Consider the following 26970-nt stretch of genomic DNA (forward strand, 5'->3'; position numbering starts at 1 on the left):
TCCTCTGTCAGATAATAAAAGCAAAGAATGCAAAGCGCTAAAAGAGCGACAGAATGAAGGGCTGAGCGGTTTAAGCACTTAGTAGCTCCTTCTGGGAGGAAAGCCATCGTTTACCAGCAAGCCTCACAATGCTGACTGACTTACTGTTCAGCATTTTCTCCCCAGTGTGTGTGTTGGGGGCAGCGGGGAGAAGGAAACAAAGCTCCACGTTACACATTCTCACCTGAAAGGCTTTGGAAAATCTTGCAATTCTTCCAACATTAAGGCCTGTGGATTGCATTCATTTGGTATACAAAAGAAGTGCTGGGGCTCCACAGAACATCAGGGTATCTCTGGGGCTGCCAGGGATGTCTTATGGAGGGTTAAGTGCTGACAAGTCAAAGTAGGTGGAAAGCAGACAGAAGGCAGACAGATGTAGCAAGGTGGGCGGAGAACAGAATGAATGCTGACTCACTTGCCTTCCCCCTTAGCACCCTGGAAGGAGAAGTCAATAGCTGCTCCTTTTCTGCAAAAAAGGAGACAAAGCTCACCATGCCCTGGTGCAAAAGAGAATGTAATCCCAAAGAGAACACAGTGTTTGAAGACATAAACAAAGAACACTTCACAAGACCAGATAGCTACTGTCGCTGGAATCATGGACAAAGGTGCTTTGAGTTTGGTGGCAACTGCACCCGAGGAAAGTTTTTCTTACTGAAACAGGCAATTTATAAAGAATTATGAAGGAAAGCAAGTTTAGGTTGTTTCACTACTGGCTTGCTAAAAACATCAAATTAACAATATTCAATGATAAATATAAACTGTTATTAAAGACTTCTTTTTATTTATATATATATGTGTATGTATCTGTTTATCTGCCATGAGTACAGGTACCTAGATGCCAGAAAAGGACATTGGATTCCGTGGAGCTAGAATTACAGATGGTTAGGAGCCCAATGTGGTTTCAGACTGTAATAATATTTCAGCTTTAAAGCTAACTGCTAAGGTCATCTTAAAGGATGAATTTGTCAACGGTGGTTTAATGACTCTACTCAAATGATACCCATTTAGAAAACTTTCATTTATCAAACAAAATGTTTGTCAGACTGTATTTTATTTACTTACTTATTTTTTAGGCAGGTGTTAATTTGCCAGAGAAAAGGCAGTCCCACCATTTCAGTCAAATTTGAAGACTGACCAGGGCGGACTTTGATCAGGACCACTCCTAGAATGCCCAGCTGAGTGGACTTGAGAAACATTATTCAGGGGCTTATAAGGACAAACCCACCTTACTTTGCCTTGAGGCTTTCTTATTTTACAAGAACCATAACTCCCAGCATTCCACGAAGTTACATTGGCCTGGTAGGGTTTACAGATTAACTTGAATCTCACACAGGGTCTCACTATGCCTAGCTACTCTAGAATTCAAAATATAGACCAGGCTGACCTCAGACTCACAGAGATCTATCTGCTTCTGCCTCCAGAGTGCCAGGATTATTAAGGCATGTGGCACCACACACATGCTGTCAATGCTTTTAAAATTCTAGCTCAATACCTGTATACTGTATCTAGTATCTTCTATAAAACTGTTACAGTAAATTGACCAGAACACAGGTTCACTATGGAGAAAGAATCTCAGATTATTTCAAGTCTTTGTTCTAGAAAATTAATATCCATGTAAAAAGAATTATTTCATAATAAGTTGATTAGTCTTCTTATCAGTAGTAAACTGTGACTTAAAACTATCCTTAATTTTACACTTTAAAATTCTGAATGTGGCTGGGTGTGGTGGTGCAAGCCTTTAATCCCAGCACTCAAGGAGGCAGAGGCAGGTGGATCTCTGTGAGTACGAGGCCAGCCTGGTCTACTGCCAAGGCTACACAGAGAAACCCTGTCTCAAAAACAAACAAAACTTCTGAATGTCCCTTCAATAATAAGTTACTTAAAACAGTTTCAAAAAGAATATAATTTTTAAAAGGAAAATGGAAAGCAAAATGTTTAAATAAGTAAACAATAAAGATATTAAATTGTGCCTTCGCGACCTATTTTGCTTAGAAAAAATTCACTCAGTTTTCCCACTAAACAAATAAGACTGATCTCCTATTTATGCTTCAGGAATGATGTCTGGAAGAGAAAACTGGGCTCAATGCCGAGTCCTAGGAGGTCAGAATCAAACTGAGCTAACGAGCACTTGCCTTGCCCAAGACCACAAGTTAGGAAGGGTTTACTAGGTATAAAGTTGAAAATCCAATCTGTGTCAGTCACTAGAAGGCCTATCAAACAGTAGGTCCCCCAGTTCTTCTTCTTTTGTAAAACTAAGCAGCCACAATGCATCTTTTACAAATAAATTTAATTTCAAATTTTATCATAATTACTATTAGTAATGACCATTATTAATATTTAGTAATATTACAGAAACATAAATTATGGCATCACATTAAAAACTAAAATAAATACCATATACATGCACATATATACACACACACACATAAACACAGATATTTATTTATAAAATTGCAGATGCTGTAACAGAAAGCCACTTTTTTCTACTTTTTAAAAAAATTCTGTTAAAATTCCTGTACAGAGCCGGGTATGGTGGCACACACCTTTATTCCCAGCACTCGGGAGGCAGAGGCAGGCGGATCACTGTGAGTCCGAGGCCAGCCTGGTCTACAAAGCGAGTCCAGGACAGCCAAGGATACACAGAGAAACCCTGTCTCAAAAAAAACAAAAACAAAACAAAACAAAACAAAAAACAAAAGAAAATTCCTGTACAGAAAAAGTTTCTGGATTATGAGTCTCTAAACAAGAATGATATGCCTTGATTTATTGAGTACGTCTCTACTAAATCTATACAGGTTTTGATCAAGTCACAATACTAAGCAAATGTAAAAGTTTGGCAAGAATTTAGGATACTCTGTGTCAATAGGAATGCCACTTTGCTCATTTGTTAGTCCTATTATACCACTGGTTCTCAAACCTTCCTATGCTGTAATCTTTTAATATAGTTCCTCACATTGTAGTTGCCCCCAACCGTTAAATTATTTTTGTTGCTGCTTCCTAACTGTAATTTTGCTGTTATAAATCACAAAATAACTGTGCCTTAAAAGGCCACATGACCCCCCAAAGGGATCACAACCCACAGGTTGAGAACCACTGTATTAAATGACTATAAGCATATCAGATTATAACTTCCTATCAAGTTTGCTGTCCATTATGAGTTATGTTCTAACAGAAAGCACTCGTTTCTACATAAATAAAACAAAAACATTTAAAATAATAACAACAATCTTGTAATGTGTATCTAGTTTAGAGCCCTCATTCCACAATGTTCTAGGTAACCAGATTTAAGAAACAAAATTTACATCTCATGGGCCTCCACTGGTATGTGAAGAAAGTAAGAAAGAAATGAGGCAGTGATGGTGGTAGTGGTGGTGATGGTGGTGGTGATGACGCACACCTTTGATCCCAGTACTTGGGAGGCAGAGACAGGCAGATCTCAGAGTTTGAGGCCAGTCTGGTCTACAGAGTGAGTTCCAGGACAGCCAAGGCTACACATAGAAACCCTGTTATGGGGGAGGAGGAGACACAAAAGCAAAAACAAACAAAAAAAGAGTCCGCTTTTTCTGCTTGCAGTCTGAGAGTCCCAGTATGAGGCCTCACGTGCTGAATGAAACTCATGCCAAGACAGACAGAGTGACATGGTTCCCTTCCTTGCAGACACTGCTCAGCACCCCGCCTGTGTGTCTCTGGTGGTCCCAGTACAAGAACTCAGCAATCCTCTAGTACTCTACTTGGAAGCCTGGGTGGCAAAACTGAGTTTTGGTTCTAAGTAGGCCGAAACATCAGAAATTGAGTGGGTGAGCCAGGCCTTACTGAGAGTGGACCCAGCCAACTCCAGGAACCTAACTGAAATCGCCACCTTTGGAGCCAGTGTACTGGCTCGAATGAGAAATATTCTCTTGACCATGGTAGCAACGCACAACGAAAACTAGTACATCCAAAGAGCTACGAAGACAAAACAACTTGAAGAATTCTTGAAAGTTCCTTCCTCCTTAACCTCAAGCAGCCCGTGTAGTACAAGGCAAAAGGCACACACTGACTGGCTGCCCCGCTTTGGCCACTGGAAGTGAAGAGAAACATGGATTCTTAAATCTCTCTAGATGTGTGTTCCCCCCCCCCCCCAAGAGCTGAGGACCAAACCCAGGGCCTTGAGCTTGCTAGCGCTCTACCACTGAGCTAAATCCCCAACCCCTAGATGTGTTTTCCTTCCTGCTATCATGAGTATCTTGTTTGTTTTCCTTTGCAAATAGCAGTTTCATAGAACTATTCCAATATAGAAATGAGTTCTTTTTGGTATGATGTAATTTTCATCACACATGGTAAAGTAAATTTTATATTTTTAAAAAACGGAAATAAAAGGTATGGTATTAATACCAAAAGTAACCTGCGTTGAGCAATGTGCAAATTACACCAAAATTTTATTTTTTAATTTTAAAATTAAAAATTTTTAATTAATTGTTTTTTCTACGTGTCATGGTCTGAGCACTCAATAGGCATCAGTTGTTTCTATAATTTAATAAGAAAACATTTTATCCTCTCATGTAAAAGAAAGAAAGCTAGTCTTATTTAAAAAAAAAAAAAAAAAAAGAATGACTCAAATGAACATACTCTAAAGATTTTTCAGATAATAAATTCTCCTAAAGTACTTGGACTTAAATGCAAATTTTCAACATGATTTCAGTAGTTCTGTGGCACTTTTCAAGGAAAACTACATGGAAAGATTGAGGAAAGCCTAGAATATGTACATGAGATTGAAATAGGAAACTACAGCAATGTACATACATACGCATACACTGGTTAGCTTTTTTGTCAAGATGATACAGACTTGTTGGAGTCGAGTTGCTGTGCACTGTGAGAAGATTATCCTTATGTATTCAAATGCTGATTTCTGTACTCACAGGGTACAGGCCAAGCTCTGGTGTTCTCATTATGAAGCATCTTGGCCCTAGTATTTTGTAAGCATTGTTCTCTATCACCTTCTGACTGGTTAAATGAAGAGATGAACAGCCAATAGCTGAGCAGGAGAGAAAAAGGTAGGACTTCCTGTGTGAGAGAGAGGGACTCAGGTGGGAACCTGAAGGAGTCGACTTTGGGACTCAAGCAGAGAAGCAGGTGCCAGAATGAGACTAAAATGGCAGGACATAGGCTAGGCCAGTATTGTAGGGTTAGGATAGCTGAGTATCTGCCCAGCTATAGTGCCTAAAGCTTTTAATAAGCATAAAGATCTCCTTGTCATTACTCAGACCAAAGGCAGACAGAAAAACCTCAGGGTCACACAAACTAGAGTTACTGGGGAAGGAAAAAGTTTTAAATGAGAAGCTGTCGCAACGAACAAGCCAGAAAGCAGCGCCCCTCCATGGGCTCTGAACCAGCTCCAGCCTCCTGCTCCTCCCGGCCCAATTTGAGTTCCTCCCGTAAGTTCCTGCTTTTGATAATAAACTTATCTGGAAGATTAAACAAAATAAACCCTTTCCTCCCCAAGTTGCTCTATCAATCTCTGTATATAAATTAACACCTTACTATGATCATTATGTAAAACCTTTGGAATGTGTTGTTGAACTTAGCGGTCCACTAGCCTCCACCAAAAGCTAAGAATGCTGTAAGATTCTCCCATTCTATTAGAGCAATGCCCTCAGCAATGCATTTAGTTAACACAAAATTGCACAGCCATTCTGTGGTGAAATGTGTTGTTCAAATCCATATTTCTGGGCCACAGTCACTCATAAACTCCCTGTCATCCCTTGGAAGCAAGAGCAGGATTTATGTCAACCTACTTAATAGTGTAAGTAATTTTCATGTTTCTACGTGAGCAAAAAAGACTGCTATGGAGACACACGAAATCTCAATACAGGTAGAAGAATTAGTAGTTCTGAGTCCTCCAGGTCACACATAGATCATTATTATGAACAAAATGTACAGAGAGAGATACACATAAATACAAAGAGAAAAGAAACCCAAATGATTTCACAGAAGAGCAATACTGGAGTCCTACAAATTACTCTAAACACAAACAATACAAAAAGCTGGAACCATACACAGATTTAAAATGTGTTCAGAAAGTAACCAAGACTAGAATATTCTCTAGTCTATGAGTCCTTTTTTTCACCTACCTGCCTTAAGGTCACATGAGTTTTTTAATGGCATGTGATAAAAATCTTTTGTTGTTGAATTTTGATGAGAATAGCAATAAAATGAGACTAAGTAAAAAAAAAAAAAACAGTCATTACTGACATTTGAAACTGCTCTCTTGAACTTTGATATCAACTACACCACAAAGGCAAAGCTTTGACCTATTTACTTCTCTGTGTGTAGAAACCAAACAGAGCACTTTAACGATTGTGAAAAGCAGACCAAGAAAAGTAATTACAAAGGGGAGAAATATTATTGGGACTGGAGCGAGGGCTCAGAGGTTACAAAAACTTGTTGCTCTTCCAGAAGACCCAGGTTCAATTCCCAGCACCCACCTGATGGCTCCTAACCATCTGTAACTCCAGTTCTAGCGTATCTGGTGCCTCTGAAAGCACCAAGTACACATATGGTACACAGACAGGCAAATACCCTTACACATAACATAAATAAAATAAATGGTTTAAGTGTCATTATCTAGCTTCCCCTCTTCAGGTAAAACTACTCATTTGAGGTCACACTGACAGCATCAACTGGCTTCAGCATATTATTTTTCTTTTCTTTTTTTAATTTTTGGTTTTGGGTTTTTCGAGACAGGGTTTCTCTGTGTGACCTTGGCTGTCCTCGACTCACTTTGTAGACCAGGCTGGCCTTGAACTCACAGTGATCCGCCTGCCTCTGCCTCCCATGTGCTGGGATTAAAGGTGTGTGCCACCACGCCCGGCCTCAGCATATTATTTTTCTTTTCAATTTTTTGTAAAATAAAAGCCACAAAAACTGGTATTAAGAGATGAAATGCTTTCTTCTATGCTGTTTATAAAACAAAAAAAATCTTTTATTAAAAATAAATAGTACCTTATTTTTATGGAGAGTAATACTACAGGGAAAGCCTTTAATCTTACTGATGTGGGGTAAAGAAAAAAAAAAACTAATGCCCTAATGCTATGACTATTTTCACATCTTTATGTGTGAGTATACGAGATTCAAACAAGAAATGAGCTGTGGATCAGGTAAATGGGAACACCTTAATACATAGGAGAAACTGGCCTCTAATCAAAAGGGGTCCAGCATAATTGTACCCAAAAGGAAAGGGTACAACAGCCATGGAGATGTTTCAAGGAGAGCCTAGAGCAGGGGCATGTTGCCTTGTCCTACCAGGGACTAGACCAATGGTTCTTGGCCTGTGGGCTGCAATCCCTTTGACAAACCTCTATCTCCAAAAATATTTCCATTATGATTCATAACAGCAGCAAAATTACAGTTATAAAGTAGCAACAAAAATAATTTTATGGTTGGGGGGTCAACACAACATGAGGAACTGTATTAAAGGGTCACAGCATTAGGAAGGTTGGGAACCACCAGATTAGACAAAGGAAAAATACACTATTGTCAACTAGTAGTTAATGTTTACCAGATGGTACTAAAGATACTGCAGATAGCAAAAGGCTTTCCTTCCTGGTTAGGGCAGCAGGCTTGGCAGGCTTACAAACACCAGGCTCTCATACCGTACCAAAGCCCATAAGCTTCCCTTGCACCCTCCCCTATCAAGTATGTAGACGGAAGTCTTCAGCAAATTATCTGTATGAACAACTGATTCTGCTACTAGCATGGGTAAATTCCTGGCAAATTCTATTCTCAACTCATCCAATCAGCCAAAGATGCAATGCTTCCAAGGCCTGGACGTCGGGCCTAGCTTAGCTTCTTGCTGGGGTGCTCAACCACAGGCCTAAAGTTGTGGCATATTTGAGCCAGTTATGGCTGCATCTGTTTGTCATCAAGAGGTTCACCAGGAGTATGAGGCCAGCCTGGGCTACACAGCAACATGTCTCAAAAAAGCAAAACAACAACAATACCAAGGAGTTTTGTGGCTGTCCCAATATCTCTCCTTTCTGCTCCACCCACCTTGACTGAGTTCCAGGTAACCCAAGATAGTTGCAACTACACAGACAAGGATTGCTTTATTCTCCTGGTCCTCCTGCCTTCAGCTCTCAAGTGTGTGTCCCCACGCCCTCAGCACTCTCTTATTAGCCAATTTCTTACAATAGGAAAATCTTCAATTATTCTTTGTTCAAATTACTATGATTTCTCCTCCCTGTCTGGAGCCAGAGAAACAGAGTCCTAAAAGCAGAATAGTAACTACTAGACCACTGGGGCAGTGTTCAGGCTGCTCAAGAAGCGAGACTGCAACTAACACCTGGCCAGACAAGCATCCACAAGCCACAGCTTGATTTAATCACTGCACACAAACACTCCCTTTGCCTTGTTTAAATTTAAGTATGGAGGGTTTGTCTCCTATCCTGGCAGAGTTCTAGCCACCTGTTGCCAGCCTCCATCTTAAAAGAGCTGTCTATTCTAATCTTGGGACAAGGACCAGAGTTACTAACAGTATGAAAGCAGCAGCCACCAATTTAGCCATGAAGTTCAAAGCCAGAAAGCACACTTTGTCAGGTTCTAGAAAGATGCCTTAAGAGCTTTCCTCGAATGAGAGACAGCTTGAGCAGTGTTAACTGAAGCGCATGCTCTCTCTGCTGCCAGACTTCTATAACCACTAACACAGCTGCAGAAGGACAAATAAAGCAATAAACAAACTCCATAAATTGCACAACAGGCGGACCAAAGACAGAAATCTCAAAAGAGTAAAGGAACAGGGAATTCGGCAATGTTAAATTCTTGACACAGAGGCAAATCACAAACAGCAGCAAAGTTTACTGTGACAAGATTAAGTTTCTTGTGACATTTCACGTTTATAGACAAAAAGAACAGGAACAAAACCAAACAAAACTCCACAGAAATACGCTAAGTGCCAGAAATTCTTCTATCACACACGGGTGTGTGATTAGTTTGTTCTAATTAAGAAAGTGTTATATGTTTTAAAGGGACCAAAAATATGAAGTTTGGGGTAGTCTTTTTGTTTTCGTTTCTGAAACGGGGTCTTGTTTTAGAGCCCACTGTGGAAGCCAGGCTGGCCTCACAGTTTCAAACTTGTGGCAATCTTCCTCTTTGCTCTCTCTCCCAGTACTGAGATTACAGGCAGAAACCACCATTCCTGACTAAAACATCATGTTTAAAGACAGCAACTTAAAAAGAAAAAGATAACTTTTAGTCATCTGTGATAGCCAACATCACTGCTGCAAACTCGTTGTGCTTCTTTAACAGCTGGCTGGTCCAGGATAGAAACGTGTTATTATATGCCCAAAGCTCACAAGGCAGGGTCTCTCTAAGAACAATGAATATACACAATTTCTTCCAGCACAAACTTTTTTTTCCAAACTGGGAAGACTCGTTACTGGAAATTCACAAGAACTGTGGCTTCCCTTCCATCTATCAGGGCAATTTAAGCACCTGTGAGTTGTTTGGGGTTTGTTTTTTGGGTTGGTTGGTTTTTGTTGTCTTCACCAATGTGAAGCAGAGATTCTCAACCTGTGGGTTGTGATCCCCTTGGCAAACCTCTATCTCCAAAAATATTTACTTTTTTGTTTTGTCCTTTTGTTTTTGGTTTCTGGTCTTTGGTTTTTTGAGACAGGGTTTCTCTGTGTAGTCTAGACTGTCTTAAACTCGCTTTGTAGAGCAGGCTGGCCTCAAACTTACAGCGATCTGCCTGCCTCTGCCTCCCAAGGTGCTGGGATTAAAGACGTGGGCTTCCACACCCGGCGTTTTAATTTTTCTTTTTCTTTTTCAAGAGAAGGTTTTTCTGTGATAGTCTTAGCTGTCCTGGACTCCCTTTGTACACCAGGCTGGTCTCAAACTCACAGCAATCCACCTGCCTCTCACTCCCGATTGCTGGGATTAAAAGCGTGCACCACCATGCCCGGCCCTACATTATGATTTTTAACAGCAGCCAAATTACAGTCATGAAGTAGCTAGGAAAATAATTTTATTGTTAAGGGTCACCACACATGAGGATCTGTGTTAAAGGTCCCAACACTAGGAAGGGTGAGCACCACTGCTCTGGGAGAGTCTCCTGATTTACCAGTTGGGCAAATATTCCAACATAAACATTTAAACAATCTAAATATTTACTAAATGTTTAGATTAATTTCCCAGGGAAGGTAAATCCCACTATCACTTCAAATTTAACATGGCTAAAATCACAATGTCCTACCTACCTCCTTGTCTTTCAAAGCAGCTATTCTGTGCAATTATTCCCACCAGCTTTGATAAGAATCTCCATCACTACCCATAACAGTTCTCCCAATTTAAAGCATCCTGTACCATTCACTTCCCTAAGGAAATGTTTACAATTTATTTAGTTACAAACAATAGTTTTCTATCACTGTCTTAATGACCCACCAAGAACTTAATGACTTAACCTCAAGCTTATTATTCTTAATCGCAGAAATCACAACTCTGGCACCGATCTCCCTAGCCTCACCAGGAAAACAATACCGAGGAGTCAGGGCCTCAATTCCAGGAACTGCCACTCAAATAGAAACTCCTTTTTCCAGGAGCAGAGCTGGGAGACTATTTCCACTGTACTCTCTGTGAAAGTCCCCTCCTAGGCAGCATGTGTGCACGAGCACGTACATGTGGACATATGTACACACATACAATTAGGGCCAGCTACACTTACTTTGTTAAGTCCTTTTGAGATACAAGGAAACCTATTACACCGCTGAACACATCTTTAATCCCAGCACTAGGGAGGCAGAGGCAGCCAAATCTCTGAGTTTGAGGCCAGCCTGGTCTACAGAGCTAATTGTAGGACAGCTACAAGAAACCCTGTCTTGTGAGGGACAGGGGGAAATAAAAATGATTATTAAATATTGGCAACACAAGTCCTTAATAGAAAAGAAAACAAGCTTCTTTGTCATTGTAAGTGATGAGGAGGTTCAGCTACAGAACCATAGTGACTTCACCCCCTTTTTTAGAGCCAAACCAATTTCATAACCAGTTATGATACACAGATATAAATCACTGTAGCAGTGTCTTTCCATTTTTAATTTCTCTGTTTCACTAAGAACAAGTTCAAATCACTCTTTACAGGAAAGAAAATCAACCCCATTAAAATGGGTTCAAAGTACTTAAAGTAATTCTTTTAGGTTTTACAATGCATGTTAAACCATCAGAGGCAACTGCATGCTTTTCTTGCCACTAAAATCCTACTAATTACTTTGTGTTCCAAATTTGCTCATATGTTTAAACATGAAAACTAACTACAATTTTTAAACTGACTTTAGAGATCAGGGATTTAATCAACGGGTAGAGGACTAGCCTAGCTGGCCCAAAGCAAAGATTGGGTAAAATCTCCAGTATCATATAAATCAAGGCTGTAACCCCAGACTTAGGAGGTGGAAGCAGCAAAATAAGAAATTGAAAATCATGCTCAGCTTCATAGTATGTCAAGGCCAGCCTGGGCTACATGAGACTATCTCAAAAACCCAAATTATTCATGTATGCGTGCGCACACACACACGATATACTGATAAAAACCACGAGAACCAAGAGTCACAGGGATAAAATAAACTGTTTTCCCATATATCAGGCATACACCAGTTTTTAGAGGTGAAAAGTTTCTAAGTAACTTTTCAGCAAGATACCTGCCCAGCACAGAGCCCAGAGTGATCTACCTGTGGCTCCATACCCAATAGCTAAGCTACCAAGTAGCTGACCGAGCATTTGCAGAAACTCTCCGGATGTCAGCTAAGGCCTCAGCACAGCCTGGATGCTGAAAGCACAATTTCCTCATGCGCAAAGTTCCACATCAAAGAAACTTGGGGTGCTCAATTTGCACAGTTCTATCACCACATCTACTTGCCTTACAGGAGAGCTAAACCTAAAGCTGAGCTCTTCAGTAACAGAGGTCCTTCACACTTCCCTTGCATGTGCCTCTGGACAGTAACACTGCTCCAATCACCTGTGACTTCTTTACACTTTCTATGTCTTCAAAGATTCCTAACCAGCGTACTGTATGGAAGCAAAAACAAAGAAACGCCCTTTGATTTATGTCATTTACAATGTCTAATAAAGTATAAGTGATTAGAAACAAAGCAAAGAAGCCAAGCACGATCCCAGCATTTTAGAGACAAAGGCAGGCGATCTCTGTGAGGTTGAAGCTAGCCTGGTCTACAAAGCGAGTCCAAGACAGCCAGAACTTCAGTGAGACCCTGTACCAAAAGAAGAAAAGAAAGAATAGAGGTTCAAAATACATGAGCACAAATGAATTACATCTCAAACAAACACACACACAAAAATCTAAACCATATGGCCCAAATGTAGACACATATACATACCAGTCTGAATGGCAAAGAAATGGCATAATTAATAAACTGCTATAAACTAATTTTTGTGGGCTGGGGAAATGGAATGTATAAAGCCCTGAGTTCAGCCCAGACACAGCACAGGTGAAGCACACCTGTAATACAACACAGCCAGAAGCAGAGGGCACGAGAGGGAAGACCACAAGTTCCGGGTCATCCTCAACTACACAGGGAATTTAAAGCCAAACTGAGATACTTTATACCGTGCCTCAAAAAAAGTAAAATAAAAAGCTAACTTATATCCACCAGAAAACCCTTCAAATCCCTATTTATAAAAAAAACAGCAGCAGCAACAACAACAACAACAACAACAACAACAACAAAACGAAAAGAAAAGATCTCATAATCCTTACTGAATAAATCAAACTACTAGGTATGAAAATATGTAGCTTGGGCCAGGCAGTGGTGGCACACACCTTTAATCCCAGCACTTGGGAGACAGAAGCAGGCAAATCACTGACTTCAAGGCCAGCTTGGTCTATAGAACAGGATCCAGGACAGCCAAGGGTACACAGAGAAAACCTGTCTTAAAAATGCAGTGTGTGTGTGTGTGTGTGTGTGTGTGTGTGTGTGTGTGTGTATGTAGGTAGGTAGACATATGTATGTATGTATGTCAATCTTGGGAAACCTTAAATTACTGGGCACCATCTGACAGACCAGATATGGTGTCTAAGAAGCTGTTGTGAGTCACTGATTATATTTTATAGCACATGAAATCTGAACAGATCAAAGAAAATTCACTATTGACCTTTGCCACAGCATCACGGTAGCCACCTGTTTGTGAGTTTCCTTCACTGAGGTAGGATCTCCAGTGGTCCAGACTGGTCTCAACCCATTATATATGAGAGGATCACCTTGAATTCCAGATGTTCCCAAGTAGTAGAATTATAGACTCCACTTTCATCGTTTGTTAGATCCTGATACCCACTGTCCTTCGCTTCCTTGCCATTCAAGAAGATCCTGGGGTTATGTGTGCTTCAGAGTGTGTGGTGTACATGTGCACATGCTATATATGAACATGTATGTGGAGGTGTGCATCCACAGGCATGAATAAGATGGCCAGAGGTAAATTTCATGTTTCTTCCTCAATGTACCTTATTGAGACAGGGTCTGTCTATCAAATCAACTAACCTGGGCAGCCCACAAGCCCCTAGAGCCCTCCTGCCCTCTCCCCAGTGCTAAATCACAGGAGTGCTACTACTGCCCCAGGATTTTCACATGTGTTCTGAGGGCCCAAATTCACCACATGCTTGTGCAGCAAGTACTGCCAACCAAGGTGTCTCTGCAGCCTCTCTCATATTCTTAAGGTGCACAAACACATTGTTCTTATTTATACCTCAAAGCCTGAGCTAGCAACCCACGAGCAGGGAAAGACCTACTGAAGGTAAAAGTTCTCTCTCCCTCTCCCCCCCCCCCCCCCCACCCCGCATCTCCCCTTCTCTCTTTGGTTTTTTGAGACAGGATTTCTCTGTATAGCCCTGGATGTCCTGAACTTGCTTTGTAAACCAGGCTGGCCTTGAAATCTGGCCTGCCTCTGCTTCCCTAAACACTGGGATTATAGACACACGCCTCCACGCTCGATTTAGGAAATTTTTCTTTAACTTCACTTATTTTATTACTTTAAATCTCCCATTTGAATATATAGTAACTTTATAATTAAAACATTGATGACTGCCGGGCTGTCCAGGACAGCCAAGGGTACACAGAAACCTTGTCTAGAAAAAAACCAAAACAAACAAAAAATATTGATGATCGCCAGGCATGGTAGCACACGCCTTTAAATCCAGCACTTGGGAGGCAGAGGCAGGCGGATGGCTGTGAGTTCGAGGCCAGCCTGGACTACAAAGAGAATCCAGGACAGCCAAGGCTACACAGAGAAACCTTGTCTTGGAGGGAAAAAAAGGATGATCACATGAAAAAAAAAAAGACACATCACCTTGGAGGCCATGGCATTGTCTTGTTAACACTGTAGGGAATCTTCCTTTGCTCCACAACAGGTTTTCTGTTAAGTATATTACAATAGGCTGCACTTGTCAGTTTTTCAATCAAGATGTCTGAGGCAATCCTTGTGAGAACAAAGTTTTATTCCATACATACTTTGGAAAGTTAAAGCTATGCCACAGCATCCTCTGTTTTCAAACCAGCCCTGTTGCCTGTAGCACATGGTGCTGGGTGGCAAAGAAGAGAGCCAGTACTGGAGATCATTTACACATCCCAAATAGGAAACTGGAGAGCCCGGTGGGCAGACACACTTTTTAGAACTGCCTCTTGCTATAACCCCATCTTCTGAAAATTATCCTGGAATCACCTGAGCACCACTTTAATGCTTCCCTAGAGATTGATCTCAAGTCACCTAAAGATCTCCCTATTCACAGGCACTTCTTAAAGTTCCTGCCACACAGGGAGCCAAGGTTAAAACACATGGGTGTGACCAGTTTCTAAGTGTTATGTATGTGTAAACACTGAACTACTAAATACGTTCAGAGTAAAAACAAACAGAAACTTGGATGGACTGCTCTTAGCATCTCACTCTCCTAGTTCTTACAGATTCTATCAAGTATAGCCACAGGATTGCACTCTTCACTCTCCAGCCATTGAGCCAACAGGTCAGAAAGAGAAACACGCCTTTAATCCCAGCACTCGGGGGGCAGAGGCAGGCAGATCGCTGTGAGTTCGAGGCCAGCCTGGTCTACAAAGTGAGTCCAGGACAGCCAAGGCTACACAGAGAAACCCTGTCTCGAAAAACCAAAAAAAAAAAAAAAAAAAGAGAGAGAGAAACAGTAAACATCTGATATGGTTCAAAACCACAGGGCCAGAGTGTGGGGCTTCAGTGTGCTGACTACTCTCAACGGAGAAAATACGTGAAGAGGCAGCCTCAGGAGCAGGCGCTCTGACAGCCTACCCTTCTTTCTCCTGCTCCATTTTCCTTCACAGCAGGCTATAGAAATTAGTATTCCTCTTCCCTAAAGCAGGTCATAGAAATTACAGTTCCTACCCCCAAAAGTGAGCCATAAAATCTGAACTATCTTAACCCTCTCCTACCCTCCTGTATTGAGCTGGTAATAAAGAAATTCTGACAGATCTTTTCTAAAAGGTCAACTCCTCCTCACTCAAGCATACTGAAAAAGCAAAGAGACACCAAGAAGAGTCTCTGCAGACAAGTTTTGCTTGGCTTTTCCCCTCCTCAGGCACTGCACCAGATCACACCTCCTGTCTAATTACACTTCTATAGGGCTATCCAGGCTATCCATTTTTCAACCCCAAAAAGGGAAGTAGTTTTCCTGGTCTCTGAGTTTTCATATAATCTGCTAAGAAGTGGACCATGCTTTTTTCCTGTTAGCCTATCCCTACATGTAAACGAATACCAATTTGTTTCACTCCTACATGTCTATTTCAGCTTTCTTTCTTTTCATCCTCGCCCTCCCTTTTTTTTGGGGGGGTGGTGGCTTTTTGAGATAGAGTCTCACTAGGTAGTACTGGCTGTCCTGAAACTCGCTCTGTAGACCAGACTGCCCTTGAACACAGAGATATGCCAGACTCTGCCTCCCAAGTTCTTAGACCAGATGGGGAGGGGGAGTGTTGGTGCTTTTAAAGGTGTGCACCACCACCAAGCCTCTTTATTTCAGCTTTTAAACTTGATTTTTTTTTTCTTTACAGGGCAACAACTAGGTGTTTGTTTCTTTCTCTTTCTCTTTTATTCTCTCCCTCCCTCCCCCCACCTCCATCTTTTCTACACATATAAGAAGTTGCTCGAGCCGGGCGTGGTGGCGCATGCCTTTAATCCCAGTACTCAGGAGGCAGAGGCATGTGGATCCCTGTGAGTTCGAGGCCAGCCTGGTCTACAAAGCGAGTCCAGGACAGCCAAGGATACACACAGAGAAACCCTGTCTCAAAAAAAAAAAAAAAAAAAAAAAGAAGAAGAAGTTGCTCATGAGAATACTAATGAACTGCAGTTCATTAGGAAACCGGGCCAACTAGACAGCATGAAAATATTCAAATGCCAAAACACTTATTTCTTACAAACTTAGATACAATACCAAGAACCCAAATATGCAAATAAACTTATTTTTAGATGAGCAATTTACCATTTCCTAATAATCTGAATAAAGATTTCACATGATCTACATACCTAGAACAAGAAAATGAAGTTGTTAAGACACATAAAACTCTAGGAAGTTTGTGAGGGGTGTGTGTGTGTGTGTGTGTGTGTGTGTGTGTGTGTGTAGAAAAGAAAGAGAAATACAATAAACACGAAACAGAAACAAAGATGTAGGAGCTAAAATAAAATGCTTCTCCCATGTCGAAGCAGAGGAGTTTCCGCAGCACTGGCCTATTCCAAACTGACTCTGACAGAACTGAAGACTTGGGTTCCTCTCCCCAGAATTTCACAGGCCAACCGCAACGGCTAGAGGACTAGCAGCAAACAGCACCATCTTGACGGGGTGTGAACAGGCAGAAACTACCACCACACAGACTAAAAAGAGAGATCAAAGCTAGTCTTTTACACAGGACTTTTTCCATTTGTTTGTTTTCAAGGCAAGGTTTCTCTGTGTGGTGGCTGTGCCACCAAGCCCGGCTCACAGGAACTATTTCTTTTTTGCCTTTTTTTTTTCAAGACAGGGTTTCTCTGTGTAGCCTTGGCTGTCCTAGACTCCCTTTGTAGTCCAGGCTGGCCTCCAACTCACAGCGATCCACCTGCCTCTCCCTCCTGAGTGCTGGGATTAAAGGCGTATGCCACCACACCTGGTTTACAGGAATTATTTTTAAAGATAAAGATGAAAAAGAAAAAGATACCAAGAAATGGTCAGACAGTGCATAAGAAAACAAAGTGTGGTAAAAGTAAAGCTCACCTTCTTTAGGAGGCCAAGGCTAGTCTGTTACTACACAAAGCAAAGTTTTTTACAAATCACTGGGGCCATTTAATAGAGATGATGTAGAGGAACTGGGCAGACTTGCAAGGATGACGCCTGCAGCATCAATTCCCAGCCCTCCACATACAAAGCACTACTTGGTTTTTTAACAAGTTAAATGGGCTGACAGCACCTACTAACACACATGACAAGGACCAAATGAGAATAAAGCATCTGCTGGGGCGGAGGGTAGGGGGACGCACACATGTGTACACAGTTTCACAAAAAATCAATAAATGGTTGGGGTTTTTGTTTGTCACCAGGCAAATAATCAAGACTTTTTTTTTTTTAGAATAATTAATATCAATAAGCAGGACGAAAAACAAAACCTAGAGATGAGAGGAAAAAAGGAACTGTAACAGAAAATACTATTGAGAATAATAGTGAAAAAATATGGAAGACCTTCTGATTCGGGCCCACATGACTAAGAAAATATTAAGGTTATTAAAGAAATAAGAGGCCGGGTGTGATAGCACACACCTTTAATTGTAGCACCCAGAAGGCAGAGGCAGAGAAATCTCTGTGTGTTCCAGGCCTGGCGGATCTACATAGTGACTTCCAGGACAGCCAGGGATGTTACATCCTATTGGGACTCTAGATGAGAGAAGCATGGGAGAATAGCAAAGTAGAAGGATCCAGAGGGTCCTACAAACCTACAAGTAGAACATTATGATAGGCAGATTTGGGCCCCAGGGGTCCCGCTCAAACTAAGGCACCAGCCAAGGACAATACAGGCGGTAAACTTTAAACCCCTACCCAGATCTAGCCAATGGACAGAACATTCTCCACAGTTGAGTGGAGAGTGGGGTATGACTTTCACACGTACTCTGGTGCCTCATATTTGACCATGTCCCCTGGAGGGGGAGACCTGGTGGCACTCAGAGGAAGGACAGCAGGTTACCAAGAAGAGACTTGATACCCTATGAGCATATACAGGGGGAGGAGGTCCCCCTCAGGAACAGTCATAGGGGAGGGGAGTAAGGGAAAAATGGGAGGGAGGGAAGAATGAGAGGATACAAGGGATGGGATAACCACTGAGATGTAACAAGAATAAATTAATTTTAAAAAAAAATTGGGGGCAGGGGAGGTACTCAACTCACAATGAAACTAATTCGAAGTAAGAGAATGTATAAGATAGACCAACAAAAGCAGCAAATCTCAAGGCTAAAGAAAATAAGCTGGTGATGCAAAATCCAGACACAGGAAAAGGGACAAGCAGATGAAACCAAAGTACGGGTACAGCCAGAAAAGAAAGGTGAGACCCAAAACCAAGGATACCTAAGACAAGCTGGACCATTTGAGGGTGCTGGCTCAGAGTGGGTACAGACTAGTCCTTCATGGCACTTCACATGGGCGGCTCTTCAAACGCAGCATAACTTCCAATTATGAACTGAACAGACATGGGATTGCTGTGCAAAACTTGCAAGGTGCTGAAAGTTACTATTTATCCTAACTCAATTCCCAGCAGGACAGAACTAATAAAGGATACTTATAAGTAGATGTTATGCCAGTATCTCAAAACTAAGAGAATTGTAGCTTCATCTTCTTCTACACTCACTCACATATCTGATTGTAAGCAGTATTTGGGGAGGGGGAATATTTATTTTATAAAAATGTAGTTGTTTTAAGGTAGATCTCCCTGGCATTTATTTAGAAATCACAAGACTTGATGTTTGTGTGAACATTCAGATAAAACACATTTCTTTCTAGGTTCTTTACTGGAAAAGTGTATTGTTTCACTCTTACTGTATTCTCTGACGGACTTGAAGACCAGATAGTTTAGTCTTTCAATTAAGCTTAGTAGGTTAGGGGTCAAGATGTTTTTAAATCACAATAGATGTTTTAAGTTAACAGAGATGAGATATAATAGATACTCATCTCCATTCAGAAATGTAAGCAATATTTTTAAAACCAGTTTTCTCCCTTTGTTTACTGACAATTAATTCTCAATTTTCCAGGCCCTCCCCTCTCCTCTACTTTGGCTTCTTCCTAAAATCCCAACTTTGGAAAAACAACTCCCGATGAAATCTTGAAATGGCTGCTCTTAAAAACCCAATTGGGGCTGGGAGGTGGTGGCGCACACCTTTAATCCCAGCACTCAGGAGGCAGAGGTAGGTGGATCACTCTGAGTTCGAGGCCAGCCTGGTCTACAAAGTGAGTCCAGGACAGCCAAGGCTACACAGAGAAACCCTGTCTCGAAAAATAAGAAAAATTTTTAAAAAAAGAGAGATTTTAGTACTCTCTCATTTTTGGAATGTAATAATTTTTGTGGTTTTTTTCCCTGACCAAAACAAAACAAAGCTCCAAAAAGAGAGAGGAGGAGGAAGAATAATAATTTAAACTGAGGATGTAATCTCCTGTGCTTTTTATTGAAAAAAAAAAAAAGAAGCTGGGCTTGGTGATGCATGCCTGGTCTACAGAGAGAGTCCAGGACAGCCAGGGCTACACAGAGAAACCATGTCTCGAAAAACCAATACACAAACAAGCAAGCAAACCACAAGACCGAAACCATCGATTTATCTCTGGCTACTCCCATGAGCATTCCCCAAAAGTATTTTCAGGTTAAACTAGGAAGCAAGCTTTCCCATCAGGCACACAGCACTGCTCTGTTGTGGTCCCCGGAATCATGGAGGGCCTCAGCCATGCCAGCTAAGTTCTGTACTACTGAGCTGCAACTCCAGACATTACTCTTTTTGGAACACACGAGCTCAACATATTCCCAACTCTTCCCATTTCTGTAACTAATAGTGAATGCATTTTATATTCTATTGAAAACAGTTTTCTGTGCTGAAGCATTTTGTGTCCCACAAATATTAGCTATCCAGGACTATCTAAGGGATAAGGGGTGGCAGATATTTGACACCCAACTTCTTAACAGGCAAGAGCAGCTCAAATCTTTTATTATACACAGGTTTTGCCTCAATACATAATTTGATCATACTTTATTTAAATCTCATTTTTGGTCATATTTCCTTAAACTACAGTTCAAACACCTGCAGGAAAATAAAGAAATTAATATATCATAAGACACAAACCCCAGTAATACATTTTAACTCCCAGGAATAAACAAAATTTAACCTTATCTACTTTGTATTTGTTCAACTTACAGAGGTTCAGCTATTTTAATATGAAACCACCAGAACCTCATCTAAAGTGACACCACAATGGCTTCCTACACTTATTTCTTTAGACACTTTGATGGGGCAGTTTCTAGTCAAGAGTACAAGGCAGAGCCAAAACTGAGGCTCAGACACTCAGCACCCCACAAAAGCAGGGCAGCTCCAGAGAGGCAACAGGAAAGGGACCTCCTGACTAGCCACAGGGTCAGAAAGACACTACTTCGGCTTTTATGAGAAACCAATACCAGCATACTGTTGCCAAGACACCATGGATCTCTTCCTGTCTTTTAAGCCCAGTTGCTAAATAAAATACAGTTAAGTCTATGCTTTAAGGAGAGACCTATTTAGACTGAGATGGCTGCCTATGATTACTTTAGTACGTTGCTTTCCTTGGAACCTATCAAAATTAGTGCAATAAAACATCTTTAATAAATAAAGTTAGCTACTGTATGGACCTGCTTCCTTTCGTGCAGTACCACTTTTCTTCCACTCAGACTCCTCCCGAGCAAAATATTTAATCCGTGGTGGTTTTTTCCTTATCCGAGTACAAATTTCTAGGCACTGATTTTTCTACCATACTTCTTCGCCAAAAGTAGCCTCCTCAAGTTTAAACAATTAAATGCTGCCGTCTAACCATATGGTATTTAAACTTTAAGAGGAGCAATAAAGAAAAAGTAAGACTTCGTGTAATCTTCTTGAGGCAGTCATTCCCTCTCTTGGAAACTCTGACTGGGGTCTATGAACACACTATCAACCTATTTCATATGGAAGTATCACATGTGGCCTTGGATATTGTGAAAGTCTCAACAGATTAAGTTGCAAAATACTGGCTAGGAGGCCAGTCAAGGCAGCTCATGTTTGATCCCAGCACCTAGGAGGTGGAGGCAGAAGCTAAGAGTTCAAGGTCAGCCTCTCCTACACAGAAGGTTCTAGGTCAGCCTGAGCTATCGGACAATGTATCAAATCACAAAATACACCATCAGTTTTTAAGTGACTTGCTATTTAAAGTGTGAAGCCCATGTCAAATAGCATTTAACAATTAAGTATGTAAAAAAAAAAAATTGGAGGGATCCATATACTGTTACTGCCTCCCCCCCAAAAAAACGACAATCTATATACAATTCCAATTTTCGTGTGTAAACACACTCCTCAAAGGCACCGACAAAATACTGAATGGCGCTAACTGTATATACTTGGAATCGGGTTACCCTGAATAGTAGGAGAGTACATATTGGGGTAGGGGACCTGGAGGCAGAGGGAGGGCAGGAGTCTTGTGTCTTCATTGTTTGGCAGCTCAATTTTTTCCCCCTTACGGAGCACGCAGTACTTTAGTAACAACAACAACAACAACAAAAAAGCTCCGTTGCTAGGAGTATTCCTCCTCCTCCGTGCCCAAATTCTTCAGATTTGTAAATGCATAGCTGTGGTTTCATGATCTTAAAAAGACACGCATAAACGAAACAAGCCGGGGAGGGGGGAACACCTTGGCTCTGCAAAACTGCTCGCCCTACTTCTCCTCCACGGTTCTCCCGGCTAGTGTCTAAAATGCCAAACAGCGGACGCGCACCGCACTTACCAAAGACGCAGAAGACGCTCAGACAGCAGCAGCAGCAGCGCCAGCTCGGTCCTCCGAGCCCCGTCCCAGCCCCCGCGTCACGAGCCTGCGTAGGCGGGAGCCCTCCAGGCCAAAGCAGCTGCAGGCCGGCGGCGGGCGGAGCGTTGTTGAGAGAGCCGACGAACCCGGCTCCGCGTCCAATAGCGCCGGCGCGGGAGGGCGGGAGGGCGGGGCCCGACCCGCCACCCGCGACCTAGGTAGCCGGACAGTCCCAGCCTCCACGAGGGCCCACGAGCCGCGCATGCGCGGGGGAGCCCCCGAGAGAAAGGTGCGTGTCAACAGCGTGTCCGGAACCGCCCCCACGCCCGAACCGGGTTGGACTCCGCCCTCTCGCAGACCGCCCTGCCCCTTAACCAAGCAACGCGAGGCTTTCCCCGGCAGCCGGCTGCTCCACAGATCCCGCGAGAGCTCCGGCTCCTACGGCTCAGCGGCTGTTTGTTTGCTACGTAGCTCCGCACCGGGGGTTCTCGCCTTCTAGGTGTCTGTGTCCACGCCGGGTGGCACCGGCCGCCTGCACGTACGTGGGCCTCTCAACTCCAGCCTCCCCTCGTTTCTCGGTAGCGGGAGACCCGCGCGCCCCCCTTGACTGGCGGCGAGGCGCTGCTGACGCCGAAGCCACAGCCTTTTATGGGAAGGAGCAGTTGTTGAGAGACGCCTGAGATCGGAAGCCCGGAAAGCACCTCCTTAGTAAACACGTCGCTTCTACTTTGAGACTGGTTTGTTTTTTCCTTTGTTTCCAGCACATAAAAGACATTGTCTCCAAAATACTGTGATTTGGTTCTGTCTTATTACTTCTTTTGTTCACTAAGTTGTTTCCCTCCAAACCACTATGATCATTCAAAACCTTTATGGGTTTCCCGAGGAAAATTAGAACACCTTTGAGTGCCCCAGGTATGATGGCACTTGCTTGTAATCCCAGCATTTGGGATGCTCACGGCCTGTCTGGACTACACACATACGTCAAGACTCTATCAAAAATACACTTGACGCCTCGGTCACTCTCACCTAATGTAACTAAATAAGTGCAAAGTGTTTAGAAAGAACAGGCTGGTGAAACCAGAGCCCCCATGAAATGATCACTGAAAACAGTAGCAAAGTTAAGTGCTGTAATTCCCGAACTTTCAGCTCAACAACTTCCCTTCGTGCTTAAAGTTCAACTGTATGTTCAGTGGGCTCCCCTAGGCTGGAGCCTTAGTCCCGTCTTTGGATCTCTTGCCTGGAATCAAAGCACTCCTGGTCGTGATGGGATCACATAACACTCTTGTCAAGATTAGCTTTCTGATACCCCAGGCAGAAATTTTAGCACGTGAACATACTTTACCAAGTGGATGTAATGGCTCATGCCTGTAATCCCAGCAGCTCTGCCTTGTGAGAGCAGGGGGATCAGTAGTCAAACGTCATCCTCCAATATAGAGTTCATTTGAGGCCACTCTGGGTTATATGAAACTGGCTCAAAAATTACCATAAAATAAGTTAACATGATAATATAAATTAGGAAGGTTTGAGGGTACTTTTTTTTTTTTTTTTTTTTAACTGAGTCTCCAGGTTGGCCTCAAACTTGAAATCTTCTGGTCAAGGCTCAGCCATCTGACAAATTCCAGGTGGGTTCCAAGCCACCTGTTTTAATACAGCAGTGAAACTAGAAAACGTTTTGGCTTTCTTGTTTAATCTTTCAGTCCCTACGGGAATTTTTTTCAAGTAGACTTTTTTTCTACTGAATTAGAGTTGGACGCAGCTTTTCTTTCCACCTTCCAAAGGCTTCCAGGTCTGTAGCAAAGGCTGCGGTTTTTTTTTGGGGGGGGGGGGGGGGGTTGTTGTTGTTGTTTGGTTTGGTTTGGTTTGGTTTTTCGAGACAGGATTTCTCTGTGTAGCCTTGGCCATCCTGGACTCACTTTGTAGACCGGGCTGGCCTCGAACTCACAGCGATCCACCTGCCTCTGCCTCCCCAGTGCTGGGATTAAAGGCATGCGCCACCACGCCCGTCTCAAAGGCGGCGTTTAGTAAGAGGAGTGATAAGGACTTTGTATATGAAACAGGACCAGGGGTTACTCACCTGTGAGCAGCTGAACTGCAGATCATCATGCAATGACTTGTGTATATGCCGCATGGTACCCACCACCTATCATTTCTTAGGATTATGTGTATCCTCCCACTACTTTGTAATCTGGGAAGGCTGGGTGTTGAATGCCAAACTGCTTTCAAATCTTGACACAGTGCCACACTGTCAAGACTTGTATAGTGTTGGTCAATTTTTAAGTTATTTCACCACCTAGATGTATTTAAAGATTGTAGGCTTCGTGTAGCCTACAGGAAAATGTGTTCTTGGCATTCTTGATCCATTATTGGAGTAAGCCTGGCCCTGGGAACAGTAGCAACACTTGCTGTGAAACTTTATTCTTCACCCCAGGTGGCTTCAACTGTATTACTATGCAGAAAAGACCACAGAGTCGTATATGTTGTGGCACTCTGTTCACAAAACCATGTAGGCAGAAACCTTGCTATACCACAAATGTTCAGCCTGGCGCGGTACGGAAGGCCTTTAATCCCAGCACTAGAGAGGGAAAAGCAATAGGGTCAGAGTCAAGACGTTGGCATGTAGGTCTCTGTGAGTCCAGGAAGAGCCTGGTCTATTATATCAAGTTCCAGGATAGCCAGAGATAGAGACAGAGAGAGACAGAAACAGGGATTCAGAGATAGAGACAGAGCAGGACCAGAAGACAGAGATGACTTAACTTAGTAGTTAAGAGCGCTGAGCACTGGCTGCTCTTCAGTATGACTTTGGTTCCATTCCTAGCACCCACATGGCTGTTCACAACTGTCTGCTACTGCAGTCCCAGGAGATCTGACACCTTCTTCTGACCTCCACAGGCAGGCAATGCGTATGGTGTATGGACATTCATTCACGTAAACACTCAAACATGTCAAAATAAATAATCTCAAAAAAAAATCTTTAAAAAGAGTACAAGGCCATCCCTAGCTACCCAATTAATTCAAAGCAAGGCTGAGCTACATGAGACTCAGCCTAGAGCACTCCACACCCACCTTCCAAAAAAAAAAGAGGAAAAGGAACTGTTTCGTCATTTAATTCATAAGGCATTCAACAAAAGTTTATTACATTCAAAGTACAAACTCTTCTCACCTTCCTGGTGTCTCATATTTGACACAGGTGTAACATTGGCATTGTCCTACATTTTGTCGAGCCTTAGAACTGGCAACTTCCTTGTGCTGCTCAGTTTCTCCCAACACCATTATCACACAATAGACCAAGGTAATGGTTTATGGAGTCAAATAGAGTCTGAGGCCTGAAGAATTTTCTCACATTCAATGCCTGGGGAAAACCCAAAACTAGAGCCCTACTAAATACGGAACAGCTTTGTTCTGTAATTTTATTTCCTTGCACTATTTCAGTCCTTCCCTCTCAACCCTGATTCCAAACCAACAAAAAATAGACACTTTCCCTCTGCAGAACAGTTTTTTCTCTGTTTTGTTTTTCTGGGTTTGAGAAAAACAAATCATTCTCATCTTTCTCTTACTGATTTGAAAAGTCCTAACTTTGTTGGGAAGATAATAATTGTCTTAGTCCAATACCAGCTACTATAATAAAGTGCTATAAACTATACCCTATACATAAGAAACTTAATTCTCACCATGCTATAGCTGCAAGGCTCGAATCATAGCATGATTAGATTCAGAGTCTGGTGAGAGCTGGTCTTCTGGCTCATCCCTGGCAGTTGCTTTCTGCATCTTCACAAGGGGCAAGGCAGCTCTTTCTTGACGGAGTGCCCTATGGGCCCACATTAACATACCCTAACACTTGTGGTGAAGGCTCATGTGAGTTCTGAGGCGCTCACACTTTCAACTCAGAACACTGATATTTTCTACAGTAGAAGTAGACCCAGGGAAATAAATCCCCAGTGTGGGGATCACGAGTTTGCTATCACATTCCAGAAAGTGATAACCCTTTATGTATGTGTGCTCATTTTTTGGTCTTGTTTTGGTTTTAGAAACATGGTTTCATATAACCCGAACTGGCTTTGAACACTATGTATCTGAGTAGAACCATAACTCCTAATCCTGCTGCCTCCACTTCCCAGATGCTGAGGTGACAGTCATGCATGGGTCACTATCTTTTTAAAAAATAGAAAAGAAAGACATACACAACAAATAAAAACATGTATATGCCTCTGAGACATACCACATTCTGTCACCAAAAATATTCACAACAAATTTGACCTGTAAAGGTTTTGGGGGGATTTTGTTTGTTTGTTTTTGTTTTGTGTCTATGAGAGTGAGACAGGGTCTTTGTGTAACCCAGGCTGTCCTGGAATTTGCTGTTTACACCAGGCTGGCCTCAAATTCATAGAGATCTGCCTGCCTGTGTCTCCTACGTGCTGGGATTAAACACATGTGCCACCACACTGCTTGGTTTCTAACTATTTACATTCAGTAAAATCTAAGGGACCACATGTACAATTGAAAATATAATTATGTTTGTATTTGCCCAAAGTCAGTTGATCCTATTCCATGATAAATCAGAAACCCCAGCCCTGCTTACTGTACTCTTTAACACATCAGAGAAAACCTAGAGAAGATACCAAAATTTATAGATGCCACATTAACAAATGAAAACAGTGGATTTCTTTTATATTAGTTGCAAGGCCATGCCCAAACTGAAATACTCCACTTCTTTCCCTGTGTATCTGAATATCTGTAGTCTGCCATTTGTTTGTTTGTTTTTTGTTTTTGTTTCAAGACAGGGTCTCTCTGTGTTAGCCTTGGCTGTCCTGGAATCACTTTGTTGACCAGGCTGGCCTCAAACTCACAGCGATCCACCTGCCTCTGCCTCCCTAGTGCTGGGATTAAAGGCATGTGCAACCACACCTGGCTTAGTCTGCCATTCTTGA

General features: G+C 42.2%; 1 protein-coding gene across 1 annotated transcript in view; it reads right to left on the bottom strand.

Annotated features, from left to right (window-relative positions):
• The window catches only part of Pcmtd1 (protein-L-isoaspartate (D-aspartate) O-methyltransferase domain containing 1), a 72729-nt gene extending 50644 nt beyond the window's left edge, over nucleotides 1-22085 (bottom strand). Inside the window, exon 1 of the mRNA XM_051159411.1 lies at nucleotides 22028-22085. The gene's annotated coding sequence lies outside the window, so the exon portion shown is untranslated. The remainder of the gene's footprint in view (nucleotides 1-22027) is intronic.
• Nucleotides 22086-26970: the final 4885 nt, after the last annotated feature.

The sequence above is a fragment of the Acomys russatus genome, chromosome 2, assembly GCF_903995435.1.
Source record: "Acomys russatus chromosome 2, mAcoRus1.1, whole genome shotgun sequence".
Lineage (NCBI taxonomy): Eukaryota > Metazoa > Chordata > Mammalia > Rodentia > Muridae > Acomys > Acomys russatus.